Source organism: Zosterops lateralis (genome assembly GCF_965231275.1).
Source record: "Zosterops lateralis genome assembly, chromosome: 9".
NCBI lineage: Eukaryota > Metazoa > Chordata > Aves > Passeriformes > Zosteropidae > Zosterops > Zosterops lateralis.
In genome coordinates, this window is record NC_139769.1 from 19027562 (window position 1) to 19041036 (window position 13475).

The following is a 13475-nucleotide window of genomic DNA, read 5'->3' on the forward strand; positions in this document are numbered from 1 at the left end:
TCACTAGAGTCGGGAGTTTACCAGTTATTCAATTGGTCCTTAAATTATGATCTCAAAACTGTCCTTTCAAGTGTGTAGACCTGAAAAATACTTTTTATTTAAAACTGGCATTTTGGAGTACAGGTAAACTAATACTGAATCAGTCTCCTATGTTTGATTCAGTGGGAATACTGTTCCTTTGAAATAAACCGCAAGCAGAATGTTGTGTAAGAGGGACGCAGGTTTACAACTCTCACATTGTAAACTAATGGTCTGAGTCTTTACCAGCTTATTCACTGTAGTATTTTATTAGTGCTACAGCCAACAAAAGCATATTGCTTGTGTTATCTATGCTTCTTTATAACCATATTACCGAGATTACAGCAATTCATTGCCTGACATTTATCTACCTGACTGTCAAATCAAATACTCATGGAGTGCTCATTGCTGCTCAAAGTAGCCTGGAGAAATAGTTCTGATCCCTCTGGTTACCTCTCAGAATCCCAGCTGGTTGTGAGGGAGGTCTTGCATTGTGTATTTGCAAGATCACATCTCTTTGGTTATGTGTTTCTGGTGTAAGCACTTGTCATCCCTTTACTGTGTAATTTATTTGATGGTGTTACTGGTATGCTATTGCATTTGTGGTGTGCAGCATGATTTTGCATTGCTCTTTAGAACGTTGGTATTAATGGTAAGCTTGGTGGTATAGTAAGAGAATAAAGATTATGATCTCTTCCCCAATGGATAGCAGCAGACAGGAAATAATGTATTTCATAATGGAACAATGTAAATAAAATTCTACTCATTAATTAAAGGTAATTAACTGAAATAGAATACAGTTAGTTAAATGCACTGAATCTTAAAAATAGCTAATGTTCTTAAAATACTGTGAGCATTTTGAATTTAAATATATTTTAAATACATGAACATTAAGGAATTAAAGAAGGTTCTTGTGAACAGTCTTTGGTTAAAGGATTTCCATTAACCAGAGACTCATAGATTAACCATTAACCATGGACTCATAGATTCACAGAATACCCTGTTTTAATAGGAATGTCTGGCATATTGTTAAGCTCCTTGAAAGTGTCCAGAGGAGGGAAACAAAGTTGATGAAAGAGCTGAAAGGAATGTCCTCTGAGGAGCACCAGAGGATTTGGGGCTTGTCTAGTTTGGAGAAAAGGAAGCTGAAGGGTGACCTTGTTGACCTCCACAACTTCCTGAGAAGGGCAAGTGGAGAGGATGGTGCTGATGTCTTCTCCCTGGTGTCCAGTCTAGGAGGTGTGGGAATTGTCCAAAGCTGTTCTGGGGGAGGTTCAGAGTGGACATTAGGAAGCATTTCTTTATTGAGGGGTTGGTCTTGCACTGTAACAGGTTTTCTAGGGAGGTGGTCAAAGCCCCAGGACAGCCAGTGTTTCAGAGCCATTTAGACAGGTATGAACTAGACAAGTAATTGTAGATACCATCCAACTGAAAATATTCTATCCTATTTTATAAGTCATTCAGCTTTTGGACTTCTCCCAGTCTCCAGCAGAGACCTTGTGAAAATGCTTCTGAAGAGTCAAAAATAAAAGGTTAGTTTTCAGTGCAGGTCAGTTGCAATAACTTCAGATTATTCCCATCAGGTGCATGAGAAGAAACAGCCTAATTTTTGCTCGTTTTGCTCTGAGAAAATGTTTGGAAGTATGACAATCATTAGAATTTTCCAAGTCTTTTCCAACTTTAAAAAAAGAGTAGAAAAGTGAAAAAGAAGCAGCGGAACAGATTTGCTTTGCTGCTATCTCTGTGGTAACAGATTAATAAGACTAATATAGAATATTTTACTGGAATTATTTATGAAATATAAGGAGTTTATGAAAGTAATGGTTTTTGTATAGCATAATTCTTTTGATTTTAGTCGACATACTGGTTTAGGCTACCAGCCTGCAGAAGCCCTGCCTGTGCCAGATGCCTCAATAAAGGTCAGAGGGGTGTGACTCACCTGTGAGGAGGGTGTTGTCACCGCCAGCGCTGGGCAGGACAGTCCCACCTGTGGTGTCCCAATTTCCAGGCCAGAGGCACAGCTGGCTCGGATTGGCCACGCCAGCTCCTGCCTTGGCACGGATTGGCTGAGCCTTCCTCCTCCTCTGTCTCATCTTCCTGGGCACTGGCAGTGCCCGGCTGCAGCTCCTCCACACTGACCACAGAGGGACCGGAGGATGCCCACGCATCAGCACTTGGCCGATAAGGTGTGTTGGTGGGGATGTGGTGGACAGGGTGCACACTAACGGGCGATGCTTATTCTCAAAGGCTAAAGAATAAGTCTGTGGCTCATCAGGAGCATCTAGGAGAAGGAGAAAAATATTCATAAAGAATGGGAATAGAAAGGGGTATACAGGAGTTAGTCTTAAACTGTTGGCAGGATGGACTTGCAAGGACTGTGTTTTTTGAATTATGGAATGCTCTATATTTAAAAGCTTTTAAAACAATTTTTGTCTCTATTCAGAAGTTTGCCCAAGGCTTTGAAGGAGCAAACCACCGAAGTGTCTCTTTCCCAGTCCAATAGACTTTGAATGCAGTAGATAACTAGCACTCAGGGATTTAATTGTTGGCCTGAAGTCGTATTAGACTAAACAGGGAAGAGAATTCTTAAGGTAGCAGCTCAGGTGTTAGAAAGGTGAGGGCCATATAGACTCGCAGGGAGAAAGGTTTGAATCTGTGATAAAATAAATAATTAAAATTTTTCCATCAGATGAAAGAACTGAGGATGTAGTTAATTTTTCATAATTATATCCAATTATAAGTTTGCAAAGGGCACTTATTTGCCAGAATTCCCTATGCTTCTATTTTATAAATATTTTATTTTTATTTCTTTACATTTTTCATGGAGAAAATGTAAAATATGTGATGCAAGATAACATGATAGGATTGAGTAAGTATTGGAACTTGGAGCCAATGGAAGTTTTCTGCCTCAAGTCTGGACTTGGAACTTTTTTAGATGCTGATATCTCTCTTTCTCATCTAAAAGCTAGTTCCGAAAGATTACATGATGAGACTCTTAGAATACCTCTTGAACTGTTAAATCAGAGAGCTGATGCAAAGAGAAGGCATCTCAGCTGTGTTTTAACATGTTGTACTTGTATTTCTGGCTCTTTTCTAGCAAAAAAAAAAAAAAGAGGAAAGATTTCAGACTGGCTTTCTTCCCACTGGCAGAGTGCAGTTCCAGACAATTATCCAATCCTACCTAAACTAGGACTTTTGGCTGTAAAATGGAACATCTAATTAGAAACAGACTTTTTTTTCCACCTCTCCATGAGTCAGGCAGAGATTTCAACAACACACCGACTGTTTCATATTAAATCACTGTTTACCACATCTATCGATATAATAGCACCCACATGCTGTATTTAAAATGTAATTAGAGGTGGACCACGTCAAAATCGTCACAAGAGATTGGATAACCGCACCCAGCGTGCTGATACCAAAACATGGTGCTTACCAGGATCCCATTAAAGTGGCACTTTGGTGAGGCTTTAGAGAGGTACAGTTTTCATCTGCTTTAAAGACACAATAACTTGTGTCTATCACTTTCCTGGTTGCTGCTCTGAGTAGTTGTGACACCATGCAAACTTTCATCCTCCTACTTGGAAATCTTTCGACATGTCACAGTCACCTGTTTCATTATTTGTTGACTCAGGGGTTTTTTAAAAAGTTATTGAAGTTCAGAGTTACATGAATTTCCAGAGTTGTGTATTTTTCCCCTGCTTCCAGATGCTTCTGTTACTTATTTCATTAGCACATACAAAACCAAATGATCTTACACAGACATGAATGAATGAAGATAAAAGGTAGATGGTATGAAGTGAACATATCTCTCACATTGTGTATGAAATGCTTTAAAAAATCTCAAGTAAATATCTCCATTCTTTTTGTTACTCTCTGTTGTGTCACATGAGGCAATCCTGTAGCAGACAGCATGTAAAATAGCATTATTAAAAACTTTTGGAGATTTAGCAGTTGTATCAGCAATTTTGTAGCTGGAAGAGTGAGTTGTTCATAAGATGTAATGGCCTTTTAAATTATGTAGTGCCATAGTTGAATGTTTAAACTTTGAACATAGACTGGAAAATCTGGTATTAAACACCTGAGAATACTATTGGGAAATGTTTCCTTTCTTTCTTGGAAACAGTTTACCATCATTGCCAATACTGCAAGTGAACTATAAAGAAAATACATTTTTTATTCATGGGCAGTCTTGGAAGATTGGACTTCAGTCTTGTCTCTTAGTTATTTTTTGTGTATTTCTGTACTGGTTATATTTTATTCTTTACTAATAGGAAGCATGCATTAATAATTTAGTATTTTTAAACTGTTTAGAAGTGCCAGAGGACTTTGCAGAAATCTTTTGTTCAGTCCTTCAGGAAACAAATACTTTGAAAATCCTTAAGAGTATCCCAGGGCATTTAACTAGACTTCTCAACTGTGCATTGGAAGTGAGAGTAGGGAAAGCGGTCAAAGGAGACCATGCTAATCATGGTTATAGCTACTATTTGAGAGAGCAAGGATTCCCTCTGAAAAATATTCTATTTTGCATAGCTCCTTGGCTATGCAAGCTCCTTCTTCCATAGCCAAGGAGCTGAGCTGAATCTGCTGGTGCAACAATGAGGAACTATGTTTTAATTTCAAAGGTGTAATGCAGCAGGCGTGGCTGTTAGTGGATTGCTGATATGTAACCTGAAAATTTAAACTTCCTTTAATAATTAAATATTTCTAAATTATAATATTTGTGTCTCTTATTGCAGTTTTCTGCCAGTGTATATAAATATTTTAAATTTTTTCTTCAAAATACGTGAATGCAAAGAGAGAGCAATTTTCTAGGCTTGCTTTGTTTCCTGTCCTGGAGAAAAGCAGATATTTGTCAAACAAGACAACTACTTGAAAGTAGTTATTATGAACTGTATTGTCTTTTTGTTCCACAGATGAGGAGACACTCCTGCTTTGTTTTTTTGTTCTGTGGGATATTTTTGCCTGGAATCCTTGGTTTTCCACAGGCAAATAACTCAATTGATTGTGATTCTCTGTTACCAAACTATGAAGCTGAACCACAGACATCTGCACCACCATATATTATTGCTGTATCTTTTGATAACTTCGAACCCGAAAATGAAGTCCAAGGTAAACAATCTGAATGACATAAAATCTTTTTCTGTGTCTTCCAGAATTACCAGTACTCATGAAAATCCCCCATTTCCCTCTCAGTCTAGATAATTTATTTTTTAACTTTAATCTTTTTCATGCATACCTGAGATATTATTTTTTTATGTTTTATATCTGTATGTACATACTTGTATAATTGAAAATGCATTCTTTCTTTTTTCTTTATCTAATAAATATGTCTTAACTTTATGATGTCATTTTTGTGACAAAATTAAAATTAAGTGGGACAGCTGGCCAAACTGGACTAATAATTAGCTGCTCTTTGAATTTGACTATTTGCTGTTGAATCAGGCCTCTGCAATACAAAGGGATTGTACTCATCAGTTCTTCAGATGCTGTCATCTTACAGGAAAATAAAAATTCAGGACGCACTATGAGACAACATAAGAGTGACACATTTTGAGTCACCTTTCTAAGAGCTGCATCCCAGATTTTATCACATTGCAGGAGGTGGAGCTATCGTGGCTTAAACCAGCTTGTTATCTTCCTAATCCCAAATTGCTCTCTGGATGGAGCACCTTAACAGCCTTGTTTCTCCACACCATTATGCCATCTCATGGTGCTGTCACCCTTCAAGTAACTTTTGAATGCTTCAATTTCTAGCCATTCGTGCTAGAAGCATGGAAGTGGAAGAGAATCATGACCTCTCATGTGTTTGATGGATCTCAGTAGCTGAAAATAAGAGTTATTCACAAGTAGTTACTCTCTAGCTGGGATTCTGTTTTACTTTAACCTAGTAGCCTGGATCTGGATCTGCTTCCATGGAAAATGATGTATAGGGAGAAGAATGGAGAAGCCTTACTGCTTGCCCTACTTGGGAAAACATGTGAAGAGCTCCTTCAAGGATGCGAGGGCTCTGTAAATACTCTTTAGATATTTAAAATACTATTGACAGAAAAAATGGTGGATGGATTTAAGTATATGCAGACTGTTCAGCAAGTTAAATGAGATTTTTCATGACAAAAATATTGAATCCCAGATGCTACTAACCTTGGCTTTCTGTCCCTTTTTTTCTCCAGTCATGCCTTTCTAGCAGTACTTTATTTGTGCTCCCAACTGTAAACACCCATTTTGTGGTCTCAGGGAGCCACTCTAGGTCCCCTTCCATTGAGTCTGTTGCAGTTTCACTGTGACATGCCATGTGCCACTGCTACAGGTCATCCTTGCTGCATTTAGCTCTGCATTCAAGGGCTTCATGTCATTGTTTCTGGGAGCCCTGGGGAAAAGTGGTGAATTAGGACTGAAGGTTGATGACAAATTGGAAGGCTAATTATGCAGATATTTGGAAATACTAAATTATTAATGTATGATTGGTCTTTGCCTTGATTTTTGTGTCATTCCCAGTTCATCTGCCCTTGTTTTTAATGATGACAGGTATCTCTGTTCACAAACTATTATTCTAATTTTGTTTGTCAAAGTCCCTAATAATGGAATTAGAAGAGAAAAGTTATAAGAGATCGCAGCAAACTTGGTTATGCCTTTTGAAATCTAATTTCAGTTTTGATACACACAAAGCAGGAAATTGCTCTCTACCATATTTTTCTGAGCTCCTTCAGTAACTAAATTGATTAGGTCATATAATTATTAACTTTTCATATTTAATGTAGAACCTGGAAGCCAAACTGTAGTTTCTGTCTTTCCAGTGGTAATTAAAAAAAAAAAAGTTTCTGTATTTCAGTCTTATGCAAAAGCTAATATTTTCTTTTAAAACAGAGAAAGAAAGTAATGCAATTATCTTTCTCCTGTAGCAGTTTTGACTTTGTAGGCCTAATTTGGTAGAGCAGAATTCCTTTTGAAATTGTCTGTAAATCACAAATTTCATGTTGCTTTACAGAAAAGCACCTTTCCAGATTTTTTCCTTTGCCTTTGTTGTCATTGTCCTTATAATTAAGAAAAGTGTTTTAAATGTTTTTTTAGAATTGTACAGGGCTTAAAGTAATTTCTGCACTGTGCAGAATTCTGCACAAGGCAATCTTGTGCCTTGGAGTGAAGCAAATTACATGGTAAACATTTAGGCAGTTTTAGTGGTATATGAAATTTACATTTCTCAAAATGCCTCTTTTCACAGTTACTCTAGAAGCACTTGGAGATGCTGGGTTTAAAGGATTTAATCTACAAGCTCGAGAAATAGATGGAGATGTTCCTGTTGGTACTTTTAAAATTACAGATCCCAACACTAAAGGCTTGGAATGTCATAACATGACGGTATGTGTGCAGTCTCTGGAATACTTACTGAAGCTTGGGTTTCTTTTAAATAGTAGAAATAGGGATTATTCTTTATATAGCAAAGCTATTTCATCCATAGAGTTTAAAAGGTCAGGTTTTCTCAAGAACTCTGTTTACCCTTTATATGTGGTATGAACCTAATGTAGAAATTCCCTGGCTTTTTGTAGGAGGACATCAGTGTTACCTGTTGTAGTAGAGACAGTTTCTGTAATAATATGGGTAAAATCACTCTTGCGTCTTATATAATTATATATATTTCTTTTTACTTGCAGAATTCAGCAGTAAGTCATGCCAATTCAGATGTGAAACAGAAGATTACAACAACATGGATTGCCCCAAAGGGTGTTAGAGATCTTCAATTTATGTAAATAGTTGTTTTTCTTTTTATTTTGCCTTGAAATTTTATTTCTGTGTTCAGACAGACCTGTGTTGCTGTTTCAGATATTCTTGTCCATCATAGTTTTTTCATAGTTTGCCATAACTTCACACTGTGTTAATTAAATAATGTGATTTCCATTTCAAGATATAATTGTAAAAGTTAATGTCCTAAGATCTTAATATATGTAAATAAATCCATTAAGCATAATGTTATTAGTGGATTTCGAGTAGCCATTTTTTACACTTTGAGTTCTTGAATTACAACAGCAACAAAATATGAATGTAACTACTTCCCTGAAAAAATGAAATTCAGACTCTATTCAGTTATACCTTTTTTTTTATTTTGAACAGTGGCAGAATAGTATTTGATGTAAATTCTTCTAATATAAATTTTAAAATAAGTGTAGGACCAATGAACTAACTTCTGAAAACAGGAAAAGACGTACTTAGCCTACTTTTAATGACACATTTTTTGCAGATGTTAAGCTTGTAAAAACACCACCTACTCTAACAAATGCATGCTTGAAGTATATTGGAAAATACCTAAATATTTGATAGCTTGTATTGTTTGAAGTGCAGATTTACAATAGGGCCATCTTGCTTCATTAAATCTTGAAAAATACCAAGAACAGGCAAAAGAATCCAAATCCACAACTGCTCCTACTCATTACTGCTGTGAGAATCAGCTCACCATACACAGATACAGATTGTCAGAGCTCACCATACACAGACACAGATGTGGGACACTTCTTATGGACATTGGAGCCAATTCTCCTCAATGGAGTCAGTGCTTCTTCAGACAGTGTCTATTTCTCTTCTGCTTGTTCTCAGCGTCTGCTTTAGTTATCATCACAATTATGCTGGATGATAATACTTTGATAGAAAATAAATTATTTTGTTTTCTTTGTAGTGCAACTGTTGTTCAAGATCTAGAGAAGTTTTGGGTTGGAATTCAAAGCAAAACTCTCACACCTACACATTCTGAGTCAGTTAATGTGACTGGAAAAAATAAAAGAAAGGTATGTTTTAGTGTATTTGAATGATAGAAATTAATACAGTAACTAAAGTATCTTTGGCTTGATACAAGATAAACACTTTTTGTCACTCATTCATTCATTAACTACGATGGCCAAAATCATTAGATGTTTTCAATAATTTTAATTTAACTGCCTAATCCTCTTGTTAAAATGATGAAAAATTAAATATTATCTTTCTCCCATAGAAATGAGGAAAGTAATAATCTAGTTATCAAAAAAATCCCTGTCTTAAAGCAAAACAAAGAAAATAAAATTGGTTATAAGGAGAACTGTGCTGTACTCCTGATGTACAGTGCTGTTCCTAACTGCTGCCCCAGCCCCTGGGAACTGTAACTGTAGCATATTCTTGAAAAGAGTTGGTAATTTTTTTTTACCAAGAATTATGCTTATATGAAACATATTAAACAGAGGCAGCTCAAGTAAAGAGAGTCGCCTCAAATGCACTGTATTGGACTTCAGCAGCACTGATTTATGTGGATTTGTGATGTAACCAAGAGTGAACACCTGTCTTAAGTCTCTCCCTTCACCAAGTGTATTTTCTGTGTCTCATAATAGGCTGCCTTTTTTTTTTTAAGTAACTAATTTGTAAATGCTTCCTCTTTTTTTTCCTCTCCCCACAGATTATGATAGAATTAGAGTGTAACAAGGTAAGAGCAATTTTTCTTCAATTTCCCAATTTTCAGTTACCCCAGTTTTAGAATTCTTCTCCTACTGGTCCAGTTATTTCACGCTTGTAGCATGAAGGTCCTATTGTACTATTCGAATTACTTTCCTAGCAAGATGTCATTTATGTTTTCAGTTTTGTATTCAGTTTTGAATGTATTTTTATTTTGAATTAGTTAACATCAGTTTGCAGATGAGATTGTTAAAATGTGTAATATATTGTCAGCAATGAAACACTCGATTTCTTCATTCAGACCATCAGTGTGAATTCATTTGATATTCTGTTTAAAGTAATGTGATATTTTTATACCAGTCAATAAACAGTAACTGGAAGCTGTATTCTCTTGCAGCGTGGAGGGACTTACTCAACAGGCCGATGCATCATGGTAAATATTCTTTCTCCAAAGACATTGACATGCTGCTAACTGCCCAAGATCTCAAGGCCTAGCCAAAAGTTGCTTCTAGAAATGTCTTTAACCCTCTTATCACTCAATTTATTTTTCTTTTTGTTAGTTTATCTTTGTTGATTAAAAATCCAAAACTGTCTAAAGGGTTGTCAGCCTTGTTACCATTTTCTTCTGCAGATTCTCTCTTCTTATCTGAAGTAGCTCTGTAATAGAAGTTTTCTTTTTTCTCTTTTCACTCTTAATTCTTAGTGTTTTCTTGCTGTTCAAGATCACTTATTTCAACAGCTCTGAAACCTTGCCTTTCGAAAATCGTGATCTAGATATAAAGTGTAGCTATTTGATTTTTTTCCTTTGAAAATTATGTGAAGCTCAGTGAAGAAGCCTCTTTTCTTTCTTAGCTTTTCTACAGCAAATATGTTAATGACTACACAGTCATATTAGTAAAGAGCTTTCATCTACTTTTTAATGGTTGTGATGGTGTAGATCTCTTCCTCAATGATGGATCTCAGATGTATGAGGTCAGATAAAAAAGGATGCAAGCAGCAGAATTATGATATTTATAACAGCTGCATTGGCACAGTTTTGATTATTTGTCTTAAAAGATCTCTGAAATAATTTTAATGGTATCAGCTGCTGGAATGAAGTAATAGAAAACTACTTAGTGGGTTCTTCCTTTTCCCACTATGTAGAACTTTCTTTCCTGAAAATCACTTACATAAAAATAATTTTTCAGCAAAATAATAAATACCAGTCTGGTTTCTTTACAGGTTCCTTCCAGTTCCTCTCAGAGCAGCTATTCAGGCAGTCAGGTATGAGTCCTAAATTCCAGCATTTGTATGTTTTCCTTCAGTAACCTTGAATGACTATAATTCTGTAACTACAGAGTAGTGAGGTAATTTAATACTGTACTGAAATATCTTCTCTGTTAGTTAACCCAGAATGGCAGAGGTATTCATCCAGCAAACAATATGCTTGTACTGGGCTAAGTTCAACTACCTCCACTCTGTTGAACTCAGTATCTTGCTCCAGGTTAATGTCTGTATTGCTTTTAACACCAGACCATATCAGCAGTTGAAAATTTGGGGATATCACTGTCTAGTTAGCATTTTAAAGCTGATGGGGTATGCATATCTGCATTGTCACTTCTGCTTCATTAATCACAGCAATGTATACTTGGTTTTTAGTTGAGTATCTCCACTGCCATTAATACACCTATTTTCTCTTTAACTTTTAGAAACTTTCTGGTATGTCTCCAGTTTCTTGAACTGAGCTTATCAAGAACATATTTCTTACTACTTACTAGTGGTTATATTTATTAGTGAATTATCTGGTAATATTCCATTTCTTCAATATAAACCACTTGTAATGAATTACCAGATACAGGGAAACACAAATTATTTTTATATTCTGGTTTTCTTCCTTGTATTTTTTAAATATATAATACATATTCTTTTCTAAGAGTTGAGTTTATCATCTTGTCATATAACTACTTGAAGTTACTAATTTTTTTATAAAATATGAGCCATTCAGTAAAATTTTGAAAGATTTCATTACCAATGACAGAGCTTATGGAAGTTATATGAAGTACAGATGATGACTAATGTCTCCCACTAAATTAGAATTACTATAGGCAGTGCCAGTGAACAGATAACACATTGTCAGCTGCACAGCATTTCATGCCATAAACAGCATGGTATTGGGGTTTTTTTCTGTCTTACCCATTTGAGTTTTTTGTATGAAAATAATTGACTTCTGGTTTTATTTCAGGGTGGAGTAGTCTACACAATAAGCAAGAGTGGATGTGGCCCTGTAAGCACTATTTTCACATTTCCTTTTTTGTCTCCAGCATAACTATAATCATAGTAACTCTTGTCTTTCAGTAGCATTATTTAATGAATGTTCATGTGGGAGTCTCTTTTAGAAACAGAAAATATTGATGAGAAATAACTGGTTTATTTTTTGTCTTAGGGAGGTGCTGCTGGTGCATATGGCCAACATGCCTGCGTAGATGTAAGCTGGTTTAGATTTTTTACTGATTGTCTCTTACTATGCTGCTTAACTCATCTTCTTATTGAAAATTGCATTTGATTCTCTTCCGTAGAGCTATTGAAGTCTTCCTAAATATAGAAAGGAAAATAGTGTTAGCTTGAGGTATTATTCTGAGAGTAAACCCCAAATTAAAAGGTTTTACACTGTCAGTTCCTCAAAGCCTAATCATTTATGTTTTAAGGTGTATATGTACACATAGGTGATACATAATATCTTCTCTTAGAAATTCTTAATTTATTTCCCTACTAAAATGTCAGAATTCTTACTGTGTAATACTTTTTATAGGGCAAAATTATTGTCTTTGGATACTGCATATTGTGGAATATTATTAGGGTTTTTTTTATAATCTGTGCATATTAATTCTTTAATTAGTAGAGAAATTTCTATTGTCCATTTCATTTATTTAATTTTCACATGAAAACAAATTAATAATTAGCAAAATATTGCATAAATAAATACCTGATTTATATTTTTATTTCAGACTGCATCCTCATCTGGCAGTGGTCTTACTTATGGCCAGGTAACTGTGTTTTCCAACATTTTTCTAGCTTCCTAAGGTATTCAAAAGCTAAGCAGTTATGCCCAGATTTGCCAAACAATAATTAAATTTTTGGAAGGGGATAAAGGCAAACTCTCTTAAATGATTTACTAATGACCATATCTGGAAATAACTTCATCAGTTGAATTACATATTTGCTGTATCCCTGCTTCTATTTTCCACCAAAAATCAATTATATTTATTCTATAAATGGACACCAGTTACTTTTATTATGCTTTTCCAAAAGTCAGTGCTTTCTTTGATGGCTACTAAGAATTAAAGTTTTGTTTCGGCTTTTGCTTATGCAATTCTACTTACTGGTTGATGAAATGTACATTATTTTATGCTTCATTTCAATAATTTATTTTGTTTTGGCATATATATCCCAGTTTTTCCAGATTCTATTGCAAGAGTAGGTTTTTTTAATTGAGCAGACGAGTTCTGGAATTTGGGTTGGTTTTTCTGAATGAAGGTAGAAGAGCTTAATTTTTTTCCTACCAATAGATTAGTTTTCTTACAAACTTCCAATTTCATGAAATTCGAGCTTTTATGCAATATGCTGTAAAACTAGCAAAATAATTGGGCTTTTAAAAAAATCAAAGCAGTTGATTTATTGCACTTGTTAATTCATTAACTGCCAATACATTCATATTTTTCTTCAGACTCTTAATGTGTTTGGTACTTCAGGGGTATCATGATAGCTGTAATATTCTTGTGGAGAATAGAGCTGTAGTTAATTTATTAACTACACACATTTACCTAAGCGACAAATTAATTTTGTATTCTTTACAGTCTGTCCCTTCAAGCAGTTCAGATTCCAGTAAGAAGGTAAGCACAACTTTTCAAAGGGAAAAGAATTCTTACAGTTATAACTTAGCATGACTCCTGTTATTTCAGTCAGACTCTTCAAGGTTTTAACCTGGGTTGGTTCATATTATTTGATTGGGTTTGCTTCTTAGAGGTGGGGAGTGCTTCTAATGAGAAAACATTAACACAACAGAAGAT